Source organism: Corylus avellana, chromosome 6, assembly GCF_965113065.1.
Source record: "Corylus avellana chromosome 6, dhCorAvel1.hap1.2, whole genome shotgun sequence".
NCBI classification, from domain to species: Eukaryota; Viridiplantae; Streptophyta; class Magnoliopsida; order Fagales; family Betulaceae; genus Corylus; species Corylus avellana.
Genome location: NC_142495.1, coordinates 12,234,672 through 12,247,953, shown reverse-complemented (window position 1 = coordinate 12,247,953; position 13,282 = coordinate 12,234,672). Strand labels below are relative to the sequence as shown.

At 34.6% G+C, this 13,282-nt stretch overlaps 2 pseudogenes across 1 annotated transcript; both read left to right on the top strand.

The window, feature by feature from the left end:
* Positions 1-1,841: 1,841 nt before the first annotated feature.
* On the top strand, positions 1,842-6,974 carry LOC132187881 (coniferyl alcohol acyltransferase pseudogene; annotated as a pseudogene).
* Positions 6,975-7,402: 428 nt separating this feature from the next.
* LOC132187880 (coniferyl alcohol acyltransferase pseudogene) lies at positions 7,403-10,822 on the top strand (annotated as a pseudogene). The gene is made up of 2 exons (XR_015912685.1): positions 7,403-7,825; positions 9,860-10,822. The product of XR_015912685.1 is annotated as a coniferyl alcohol acyltransferase pseudogene (transcript).
* The last annotated feature ends 2,460 nt before the right edge of the window (positions 10,823-13,282 follow it).

Below are 13,282 nucleotides of genomic sequence, written 5' to 3'. Positions count from 1 at the left end.
GACGCTTCTCCTTTTTCTTCTTCTAACTAGCCGAATTTTTTGTTTAACAAAAATTTCACAATTAGGTATAAAATACAAGAGTTAAGTATAAAATAATGTTTGATAATACTTTCTTTAACTGAGAAAGTTAACAGTTTTAAGCTATTATCAATAGTATACATACACATTACAAATACATCCCATCCCCTACATATGTTTCATGTGACACGCAAACACAAATATCTTCCTCTAGTTTTCTTTTTGTCTTGAAAAATATCTCTTAGATAGCATACCTACGTGATGTCGGACATAATTAAAATTGTTTTGACAGCGTATGATACGAGTAAATACTAAGAATTGAAAATTGAAAAATGGAATTCAGAAAAAAGAGAAATAACAAATAGGGAATAAAAACACTTTAATTGCCCAAAATAAGCAAATAAAAAAATAACTTTCAAAGACTTAAATTTAATTGATAGTTCAAACTCGATTAAAAAATAACAAAGATTAGATACTTTTATATAGGCTAAGCACCTCCTAAATTAAATAAAAAATTAAAAAAAAAAAAATCAAACCTAATCTTTTCTATTTGAGAACAATTAATTCTAATAATCCTCATTAAAAAATGAAAACTAAAATATAAATAATAAATCCACTTTATTATTATTATTATTATTATTCTCGTGCATCACTACGCTACATATGTTTCATGTGATTCACAAATACAAATATCTTTCCCTAAAAAAACATGTCTTATATAATATATCTACGCTTCACAAATACATCATCGACTCCCAAACACAAATATTTGGCATGTTAGAAACATGTTTAACGCAAACTCAGATAATCGTAATTGGACGTTGACCGATGCTCACCCTACACCCAGAAGAAATCTAAATGACTATAGTGCCCCTAAACTTCAGAAGATCCCTTTTATTTCTTCTTATATTAAGAGAAAGGGACAAAAGGAAAATTGGAAAAAGGAGGTGGGGCACATACACTTTGTTTTGTTTTATTAATTTTTTTTTTTTTTTTAAAAAAAAAGTATGAAAAAAAAAGGGAGAATGCCAAGAGGAAATGCTTAACATTTTTGGTAAAATATTTTGTACGGGTGGCACTTCTCTACCCAATTATGTAATTTAACGGGAGAGAAAAAAAAAAAGTTATAAAAATTGTGGGGTTGTTGCAACTATATCTCGTAGACACAGGCTAACCTTTACTAGGGGTTGTTGCAACTATATCTTTCACACACCGAGTCAGGCCCCCTTCCTCCGCCTTGTATAATGTCGGTGCTACTGTCCCATTATTTGTTTTCGATCTCTTTATTTTTTCTTGTAATTTGATCTGTTCAGTGTTTGATTTTTTTTGGCTAATTTTTTGTGTTGGGCTCCTTATCTATTTTTGACAGAGTATTTTATCTCTTTTTCAATTATTGTTGGTCGGGTTTGTTCTTGTTGGGCCGGATCATTTATTTGACTCATTTTATCGTTTGTCTTGTAATTTCACTTTCCTCTCTCCTCACATGAAAAAAAAAAAAAAAAAAAAACACTCTCATATTTGCGCCTATTATAAAGTGGTGGATATAAAGGGGGGCGGGCAGGGCCGGCCCCTCCAAAAATTTTTGAATTTTTTTTAAGAGTAATTTTTTTAGTTTTCTCGACTCTAACCCTTATTCCTCTTTCTCTCACCCCTACTATAAATTATTATTTAGTTCCGCCCCTTCTAATACGAATTCTTAAATCCGCCACCTGCGTATATACACTTCCCCATATCTAACACATGCACATATATATATATTAATTTCTCCCTCTAACTTTCTCTCAAACATCCACCAAAACTTGAATCATATAGTTAACAAAACAATGGGGGAAGGAGGAGGGGGAGCCCAGTTCATCGTGAATGTCAGCAAGAGGGAGGTGGTGGCCGTGGTGCTTCCATTGCAGGGGCATTGGCTTCCACTATCCAATCGCGACTTGCTCCTTCCTCCTGTGGACGTGGGTGTGTTTTTTGTTTCAATAAAAACGTGTGCAACCTGACGTTTGAATCCATGACCAGCATTCTGAAGAAGGCCTTGGCACAAGTTCTGGTATCCCATTATGCGTTTGCTGGTGAGGTGGTGCACAACTCTATTGGTGAGCCTGAGATTCTCTGCAACAACCGTGGGGTGAGCGTTCTGAAGAAGGCCTTGGCACAAGTTCTGGTATCCCATTATGTGTTTGCTGGTGAGGTGGTGCACAACTCTGTTGGTGAGCCTAAGATTCTCTGCAACAACCGTGGGGTGGACTTTGTCGAAGCTTTTGCAGAGGTAGAGCGTAGAGACATCAACTTGTATAACCCTGATGACACCATTGAAGGCAAGCTTGTGCCAGAGAAGAAGCACGGAGTTTTCGCTGTGCAGGTCTGACACATATATATATGTTTCATCATGTGCCACACGAACACAAAATCTCCCTTTAGTTTTTTTTTTTTTTTTGGGAACCCCCGAACTTCCACCCATTTTGAAATACCTCCTAAACTTTAAAATATCTCAATTTAGTCCCATGAACTTTCAATTGCTCTCAATTTGGACCTCTCCGTCAATTTTAGCCGTTAAAAATACAAAAAAAAGACCAAAATATCTCTGCTTTTTATTTTTTTTAAAATAAAAAATGTTTTGGAAGTTGAAATTTTATACAAAAGTCGGGGGTATAACGTAATGTAACGTTTAAAATTTGACGGAGGGGTCTAAATTGAGAGCAATTGAAAGTTTGGGAGACTAAATTGAGAGATTTTAAAGTTTAGGGGAGTATTTCAAAATGGGTGGAAGTTCGGGGGTCTTTAATGAAGTTTCCCTTATTATTATTATTTTTTTTTGGTATTGATGGTAGACTATATGTGCATCCTATGTCCTATGATAGAGACGCAAGAAAAGGAGTTATGGACGGAAACATTAGTCGTAGAGAGTAGAAAGAAATGTTTGTAGAATATCTTGCATCAGAGTTTTGCACGCAAACTAAAAGTATCGTTGACATTAACAACAAGATAAGGTCCCGTTTAGTTTGAAAAAAAAAACTAAAACGAAAAACCAATTTATAAGGATATGTTTTAATTTTTTTTTTAATTAATATTTTATTTGTTATAATAAAATATAGAAATTTAAAATAAAAATAAAAATAAAACGAAGAAAAAAATCCAATTTATAATGATTTTTTTAAATAATTAATTTTTTAAAAAATAATATAGAAAAAATAAAAATAAAAATAATAAATAAATAACGGAATCCAATTTACAAGTGATAGTTTATTTTTTATTTTTTCCAAAATTTTAAAATTTTAAAAATAAAAGAACCAATTTATAAGAATATTTTTTAAAAAAACTAAAATTTATTTTTCAAATTTTTTTCTTTTATTTTTATTTTTTCATTCTAATTTATAAGGATATTTTTGTCTTATTGAAACTTTTTTAGGGTCATTAGTTTAGTGACAACACATCAAAATAAGACAAAAATACCAATTCTTAAAGAAATAACTATTTATTTAGTAATAAGTATTTATTAATAGTAAAGTTTTTTGTTTTTGTTTTTTTTTTTTAAAAAAAATATAAGGTCAATTAAGTATTTTCCATCATTTTCATAAAAAAAAAACGAAAATTATTAATGGATGGGTTACATTGCAAAGTTTTGATACTTTGTTTGGGTACATTACAAATTTTTAAACATTAGAGGTCAAATTGAAAATCGGGTCAAACTTTGTAGGGATAAAGCGTAATTTTCCCTAAATTATTTCATAAAATAAATGCATTCGCAAAAGAGGCCATGTTTCTTGTAAAATAGCTTAGTATAAGCGTTTTCTCGTTTTCTATAGTTCCATATTTTTATGCTTAGTTTAGTTTGCAGACTTAGTATTTCTTTAAGAAAATAAATAGTTATTACTAAACTAAAATGACCTTAATTAAATAAATGGTTAGACCGGATTGTGGGTGGCTAACCACCCCTAAGGGGCCAAATAAGGGCACTTTGGCCACCCGCCAAATAAGGGGATGGGTCGGTCATTGATAAGTGCCAAATATTGCATACTTAGACCCCTTTATTTACATTAATTAATTTTTTAGCTGTGTCGTTATTTAATATTTTGTATTAGTTTTGTGTTTTTAGTTTTTGTAGGTCATTAAAGAAAAACTACAGCTTTAAAGAAAAAAATGCAAAGTTTGGAAGAAAGCATACTTTGAGAAGACCTAGATGATGTGATTAAGTTTAATCAAATCCAAGAAAAAGGTTAAATCAGATTAAATTGGATAAAAGATCAGATTGGATAAAATTTCGGATTAGATTCAAATTCAAATTCTGAACACGTCTCAGTATTTTGACTATAACTTTTTGCTCACATAATTGAGGTGATTCAAGCGGCATTAGAAAGCTAACTCAAAATATTACAATTCATTGTGAAATAGGATTTTTCTAATTCGGAAGTTTACTATTCCAAAATCATCCCGCAGTTAAAGGGTACAAACCTGGACGAATTTTATCCGATTTCAACTTGTAAAACCCTAAGTTTTAAGTCTTTAAATAGGGAATTGTCAGATTAATTAGAGAGGCTACGAATTTCAATATTGCAGAGGAGAAAGAAGGGAGTTTAAGGTTTTTCTAGCTTTTAGATCTCAACTTTGTAATTCTTGTTTGTAAGTACTCAATTTTACATTATGAATTCAATCAATCTTGTTTTGTCTTTCAATAACATGAGAGGCTAAACTTTTAACTAAGGTTGAAGATGAAGCATTACTTATGATTAGCAACTTTGTTTCATGTATGTAATATTTCCCAACTTAATGGTTTAATTGCTTTATTGTTTTACTTCTAATCAATTGGATTGAATAATTATTGGATATCTTTTGTGATTCAAGGATATACTTGATGATTTAAGATTATTCAATATAATTGATTGCTTGGTTTTCTTTGTTAAAAATTGGATTTCCCCTGTGATTTATTCTCTGGATACAATTGATGTTTTGATAAAGATTGGATATTTTCTTGTGATTTACGGATACAGTTAATGATTTGATCGAATATTTGATTTCTTTTGTGATTTGGGTTATGAATGGATATATGGGATATTTTGATTAATTCTTTGAAGCAATAGTAAAACAAACTTAAGATTTATATGTGAGAACTTTGGGGAATATTATAGATCATGAAATTATGTTGTTATGAATTTGTGAGTGCGGATTCCGAAATCTTAGTGATTCGTCATAAGATTTCAATCACTTTAAATTGCTCATGCTTTTGCTTTTTCATTCAAACAAAAAAATCTCTCAAAAATTTAGAACTAGATTAGGGTTTAATTAATTTAGATTTTAAATTGCTATTTCAATAATACAATTCTCTGTGGGATTGACCTCGCACTTACAATCCATTAAACTACAATCGATTCGTGCACTTTCGAGTTAAAAAAATTTGCACAACAGTCACCCCCAAACGGCTCGATTGCAATGACTGACCACCCCAAGTGGCCAAATGGAAGTGGCCAAAACCAGTTCCAGATGGCTAAAGGGGGTGGCTCGATCACCCCTAAACTGCCGGATTTGGGGTGGCGAGAAACTCCGTGGCCCATGGGGGGTGGTTGACCATTTCTAAGGGGCCAAATGAGGGTGGCTGAAATCACCCCTAAGTTTTTTTTCTTTTTTGATTTTAGTTTATTGAATTGGGGGTAGTTTTGAAATTTTTTAAAATACATGGGGGCAATTTTAGACTAAAAAATGCATGTGCCTCGCACTTGAGCAATTTTTTTATTAAATTGGACGGAAATGGTTAATGGAGACATTGCAAATTTTTGATACTTTGTTGGAGTACATTGCGAGTTTTTAAATATTTGAGGTCAAATTGCAAATCGGATAAAACCTTTGGGGAGTACATTGTAATTTTCCCAATAATTTATTAAAAATTCTTTCACATCAAAAATAAATTATTAAATTTTATATGAAAATAAAAATATAATCCGAAAGTGGGGGTAACTGAGAGGAATTGCTGATCATGTTCACACACAAGAAATCAAAATACTATAGTGCCCCTAAACTTCAGAAGATCCTTTTTACTTCGTGACATGTTGCAAAAATTAATAGAAAAGAACAACCAAATAGAAAAAGAAGGTGGGGCCACATACATATTGTTTTGTTTTATTTTTATTTATTTATTTATTTTTCACCCAAATCGTTTTTCGCTATTTAGATTTTCAAGCATGATGGATTACTTTGAATCCAATAAACCGTTAATTTTTTTTTTTTTTTTTTTTTTTTTTGAAAATCTATACACCGTTGGTTATAATTAGATGAAAAGCTCAATATTACAATAACCACAAATTTATAACGACATTTATAATTGGTTAACAATTATGGCACCCACCAAACGTACGTTCCATTTTTTTTTTCCTGAGCATGATGTATGAAACATTTTGCAGGCTACTGGGCTCAGATGCGGTGGGTTGGTGGTGGCGTGCTCGTTTGACCACCGAGTAGCAGACGCCTACTCAGCCAATATGTTTCTTGTCTCGTGGGCTGAGTTGGCTCTTTCTAAACCAATCTCTACTTCACCTTCTTTTCGCCCATCTTTACTCAACCCTCGACGCCCTGGTTCCATTCATCCATCTTTGGACGATATGTACGTCCCCGTAACAAAACTGCCACCTCCCAAACATCCAGAACCTGATTACGATCATCTCATCAGCCGCATATACTATATTACGGCCGAACAACTCAGCCGGCTGCAATCTCTAGCCAGCACCAAGGGCTGCCGGAGGACCAAACTAGAGTCTTTCAGTGCATTCTTGTGGAAGATGGTTGCCAAGTTGGCTGTTACTCAAAATGCAGACAAAAAGATAACTAAAATGGGCGTTGTTGTTGACGGCAGGACAAGGTTGACTGATGGAGATGAACATAAAGCTTCACTCTTAGGCTCTTACTTTGGAAATGTGCTCTCCACACGGGTCCAACTAGACATGCACCAACTAGACATACAAGAAACATGAATTTTGTTCGCTTCCAAGCCAGCCTCATTCGTGGGTCTATACTTTATTAACATGTATCCTCCATGTTAAGATTCTGTGACTCATATAGCCTTTAGCTCACATGCGAAACAGGAAGTTGTTTGGAAATTGATGGCTATGTATATATCCACATGGTTTGTCATTGTTTTTTACGATTGATGACAAAAATTCGTACTACCAATGATACCCAAATATGTAATTAATTAACAGGAGAGAAGAAAAGGTCTAAGGAGTTGGCGCAACTATATCTCACACGCTAACCTTTACTATAATTATATTTGACTCTCATATTTTCCCCTATATATACACTTCCCCATCTCCCTATCTAACCCATCACCCATATACCAATTATTCCCTCTAACTTTCTCTCAAACATCCACCAAAACTTGAATCAGATAGTTAACAAGACAATGGGTGCAGGAGGAGTGGGGGACCAGTTCATCTTGAGTGTCAGCAAGAGGGAGGTGGTGGCTGCGGTGCTTCCATTGCAAGAGTATTGGCTTCCACTATCCAACCTCGACTTGCTTCTTCCTCCTGTTGACGTGGGTGTGTTTTTCTGTTATGAGAAAAACGTGCACAACCTGACTTTTGAATCCATGGCCAGCGTTCTGAAGAAGGCCTTGGCGCAAGTTCTGGTATCCCATTATGCGTTTGCTGGCGAGGTGGTGCAGAATTCTGTTGGTGAGCCTGAAATTCTCTGCAACAACCGTGGGGTGGAGTTTGTTGAAGCTTTTGCTGAGGTAGAGCTTAGAGACCTCAACTTGTATAACCCTGATGACACCATTGAAGGCAAGCTTGTGCCGAAGAAGAAGCACGGAGTTTTCGCTGTCCAGGTTTGACACACAAACACTAGTACTGACTTACTTATGGACAGAAACATTCATATTGATCTCTTTAAATAAAAGTTAAATTTTAATTGAAGAAAGAAGAAAGAAGAAAAAAAAAAAAAAAACTCACTTTTTTTAAATTTGAAGAATCACTTTTAAAATGAACCAAATATCATACTCACTATATATTCCTCTACTTTAGTTAAATATTATTATTATTATTATTATTATTTTGTTCTTGGCAGATGTGAAATAATGAAAATGAGTATATATAAGATTAAAAAGCTGAATAACTTTCACCTTTCGACACTTGGTATTTGGAGAGCCTTGTTGATCAAAGTTAAATTTGAAATGAAGTAGAGAGCTTGTTAAATGACTTGTTTTGTAAGTTTTTTCAATTTTTTTTTTTTTTAAAATCTAAGTTTAAAAAGAATGCTCTTAGTAAAGTGTAAAGAGTAGGGAGAGCTTGTAAAGTATAATGGACAACAAACTAAAAGTTTGGAGTTACCGAAAGCGAGATACATGGCCTAAATTTATGCTTTTCTTTTTTGAAATAATTTACTATATATATATAAATTAGGGTTAATAATTTTTTTGGTACCTGAATTTTGAGGTTTTCTAATTTTTCTCACTAAGTTTTAAAACATGACAAAACTAATACCTCAAATTTTGGAAAAGACTAAATCACCACCTCCAGTTTGAAAAATTATGTCGGGGTGGCCAAACCACCACTAGGGGTGGCTTTGGGTGGCAAGCCACCCCTAGTTTGAGCTTGGGGGTCCTCAAGGCCGGTCTGGGGGTGGCCGAGCTCGGCCACCCCCAAGGGCCATGGGAGTGGTTTCGACCACCCCTTTTTTGTCCTTGGGGGTGGCTGAACCACCCCCGACCAGCCTTGGGGATGGCTAAGGTCAAACTTGGGGTGGCCGGCCATCCCCTGGGGGTGGTTCGCCCACCCACATAGAATTTTTCAAACTAGAGGTGGAGATTCGGTCTTTTTCAAAATCGAAGATACTAGTTTTGTCATGTTTTAAAACCTAGGAGAAAATTAAAAAACTTCAAAACCTAAGTATCAAAAAAGTTATTAATCCTACAAAAATTATGCAAAATACCGCGTTATATTTGGTGGGGGCGGTACAAATACTAAACTAATTAAAGCATCAAAAATTGGATAGTAAAGGTAAGGAGGGCAATCTATGTCATCTTAACACCATACATGTCAAATGGCTGATGGCTCCTGTACCGATTGATGTTCACACACAAAGAAATCCACAACATTTTTTTTTTCTTTTGATAAAGTTGACTTAACCACCTCAAACTACCACCCTAATAACAATTTACCCCACAAACTATCAATTACGATGAAAGAAAAATATAATTTAGCCCCTCAAACTACTAGCCATTTGCGATTTAGCTCCCCCAATGTTTAAAAAGTAATAAAGTAGCCCTCCAAACTACTAACCAGTTGCAATTTAGCCACTCTGTTAATTATCACCATCAAATATGATGGAAAATTCAATACGACGTCGTTTTGGAAGATTAGGTTACTAAAATACCATTTTGGAAAAAAAAAATCAATTAAAAAAATGCCCACAAAACGACGTCGTTTTGAGAAAAAAAATTAATAAAAAACAGAGCCTCGCGAGCTCCGACCTCGCCCTGCTAGCTCCGGCCTCGCCTCGCCGGTGAACCAACACCCTGCGAGCGTCGGCCTCGCCTCGCAACCCAAACCAGCGCTCCGTGAGGTCACAACAATTGGTTTGCGGTGAAAATCTCTCTCTCTCTCTCTCAGTTAGCTGGCCACTCATTTAATATTCATTTTCATTTTCCTCTCTTCTTCATCGAGTTTTCTAGAACAAGGAGAGAGAGAGAGATTTTCGCACTTTCAAATTTGTTTCTTTGGATTTTGATTTTTACATTGATTTTCCCGGCATGTTCTTGGGAAAAATCGCAGGTTTAAGTTTCCTGTGAATATTTTTTTTTTTTTTTTTTTTTTTTTTTCTAAGCATGATCGATGTACTACTACTATGAACCATGTTGCAGGCTACTGAGCTCAGGTGCGGTGGGTTGGTGGTGGCGTGCTCGTTTGACCACCGAGTAGCAGACGCCTACTCGGCCAACATGTTTCTTGTCTCATGGGCTGAGGTGGCTCAGTCTAAACCAATCTCTACTCCACCATCTTTTCGCCGATCTTTACTCAACCCGCGACGCCCTGGCTCCATTCATCCCTCCTTGGATGATATGTACATCCCCGTAACCAAACTACCACCTCCCAAACATCCACAGCCTGATTCCGATCATCTCATCAGCCGTATATATTATATTACGGCCGAACAAGTCAGCCAACTACAATCTCTAGCCAGCACCAAGGGCTGCCGGAGAACCAAACTAGAGTCTTTCAGTGCATTCTTGTGGAAGATGGTTGCCAGGTCGGCTATTGCTCAAAGTGCAGACAAAAAGATGACTAAAATGGGCGTTGTTGTTGACGGAAGGACAAGGTTGATTGAAGGAGATGAACATAAAGCTTCACTCATGGGCTCTTACTTTGGAAACGTGCTCTCCATACCCTACGGCGCCGAGCAAGTGGACGAGCTTAATGAAAAGCCATTGGAGTGGGTGGCGGATAAAGTTCATGAATTCTTGGAAGGTGCGGTGACGAAGGAGCATTTCTTGGGGCTCATAGATTGGGTGGAGGCTCACCGTCCGGTGCCTGGTTTGGCAAAGATATATTGTAACGGGAGCGAAGACGGACCGGCTTTTGTGGTGTTGTCCGGGCAAAGGTTCCCAGCGTGTAAGGTGGATTTTGGGTGGGGTATGCCGGGTTTTGGGTCGTACCATTTTCCGTGGGGCGGGGATGCCGGGTATGTGATGCCGATGCCGAGCCCGACCGGGAACGGAGATTGGGTGGTGTACATGCACCTGTTGAAAGGGCAAGTGGAGTTGATAGAGGTTGAGGCTGCCCATTTTCTTAGACCCTTGACATCTACTTATCTAAACTTTTATTAAATCCAAACTGGATGCCTATGTCGATCATATCGAGCCATAAGGTTACATTAAGCTCTTATTTATCTAAGTGATATTAGAATATAACATGCTGCTATTTATAAAAAAATAATGTTGAATACAAATAGACTTCTACTCTAGTTAGGTTAGCTAAGTGATAATCTTTAACCATTCACTTTAACTCAGTAATAGTCTTCAAGTGTAACTCACTAATACTCTTGAACTATAAGTCAGTTACTATTATTTTTAAACTCCATGATATACTCTAACATATTATACCCTTTTCTCAGTTTGGAATGCAATAAAATATGAGTAATGTGAAATGACGTTTTAAAGTTATCATGAGAATGATTTGTCACAAATTTATTAGTAATTCTATAAGTCATATTAATTTTGAAATGAGATAAATTTTCGACGGTACAAAATTAGTAAATCAGTAGTCCAAAAAATTAAGGTTACACAAAATGTTTGTACTTTGAATAGAGCTGTACGTGTAACAGTAACAAAAAAAAAAAAAAAAAAAAAAAAAAACAAAAACAAAAACAAAAACAAAACAAAAAAAACAATAACATGGTTTGGGCTACTAGATGATGGATTGAGATCCCCTCATATTTTTTAAAATATGAGATTTTCATATATTTTTAAATATAAAATTCTCATATTCTAAAATTTGAGTCATTTCAAAATTAATATGACTCAATAGCACAAATTTTATATTTGTTTAAACCGTTAAATAAAATAAAGAACTCAAATTTTAAAATATAAGAATGAGAAGATCCAAATTCCTAAGTGGCTAAGTGACAGAAGCCATAGAAAAAGATTTGTAGTCCAATGGCATTTGTATATTATCATAAATTTGTGAGAATTTAATTGTAGTGAGTTCAAAGTAAATGTGAATAGAAGTATTAATTAATATGATTTACGTTGACAAATTATATCACTGGAAATGGAATCTGTTTGCTCTAATTAATTGATATAATAATTTATTCGATCCACAAATTGAAAGGCACAGGTGGCTCCTTCTGCACAAAGATACGAAGATAACACGCAAAGGTAACACGTGATGGTTTCCACTTCGGATAAAATGTACTGATTTGGGAAAATATGAAAAATTCCTTTCAATTGGAACACTTCAAAGCATGAAAATTTCTCATTTCCAAACCCATTCGACTCATTCTTTGCTGCCGGTGGCGGACCTAGGATTTTTTTTTTTTTTTTAGGGCAGAGAGTGTGATTAATAATTAATTAATATAATATAATGTTATATTTTAATATTGTTTATTTGATCAAGTAACACTATAGTAAGACTATACCTCTATTTTATCCCCAAATGTGATGTATTATATAAAAAATTAATAGTGATTCATTCCAAATTTAATAGTAATTTTAAAATCTATATACTTTTCATGTCAAAAAAAAAAAAATCTATATACTTTTGAAAATAAGAGAACCATATGAATCTTACTTATAACATTACTCTGATTACCCAAAAACTAACATATATAAATATTTATTTAAAACACAATATTGTATTTCAATTAATTACTTCTAATATTTAATTATCTATCAATAACATCTAATATCTTTTCTAGAGCAAAAACATACTCTTTTTTTTTTTTTTTTTGTGTGTGTGTGAGAAATAGAACAAAAACATACTAATAAGAAAAGAAGATTAGTTTAAGTGGTTGAAATGCCACCTATGTGGGTTGAAAAAAATAAAAACAAAAACAAAAGAAAAGAAAAGAAAAGGAAAGTGGGTCTTGGAGAGATGAGAGACTTCGAGAGAGTGAAATTTAATGCTATGGACTTATGGGTTTGGGACTGACGCACCAGCTAGCACTCTTGAGACCCACGCCTATTAGCATCTTCTCCTTATTTTTTACTTCTCACATTTAAACAAAAGCCTTTCACATTTCTTCTTCAAATTCATGTCCAGAAAAAGGTATTGAGAGAGTGAATCAAATGCAAGTCTAAGAATAATCAATTGAAGAAGAGAGAAGCCAACCAAAAGAAGAAGCAGGAGAAAAAAAGAAAATCAGATTCAGAATTCTCATTCAAGATCTGCTATATATTTCTTTTCTTTTTATTTTCTCTAAGAAAATGAAGAAGAAGAAGAATAAGAAGAAAGAAAAATACTAGGGACTGAAAGAGGAAGAGGGCTTAAAAACCTCAAAAATTTGGGGTGTAAACTTTTTTTTTTAGGATTTTTGTAGGCCCGCCACTGTTTGCTGCTATTTCTCTTGGTACCATGACCGAGTATAGTGAGTCGCCCTCAGTTTCAGGTGACCTTTGATAACGTTGACCTTTTTAGATGGAGTCTCAGATCAAATTAGGAACCCATTGACAATCCATTAATTCCATGTTTGGCGGGATATTCCCATGGAGCCCCAGCCCCTTGACTTCGATGATCTAAACAACCTCAAAAGTTGTTCCCATTCTTTGCTCTTTCCTTTATATGCGACT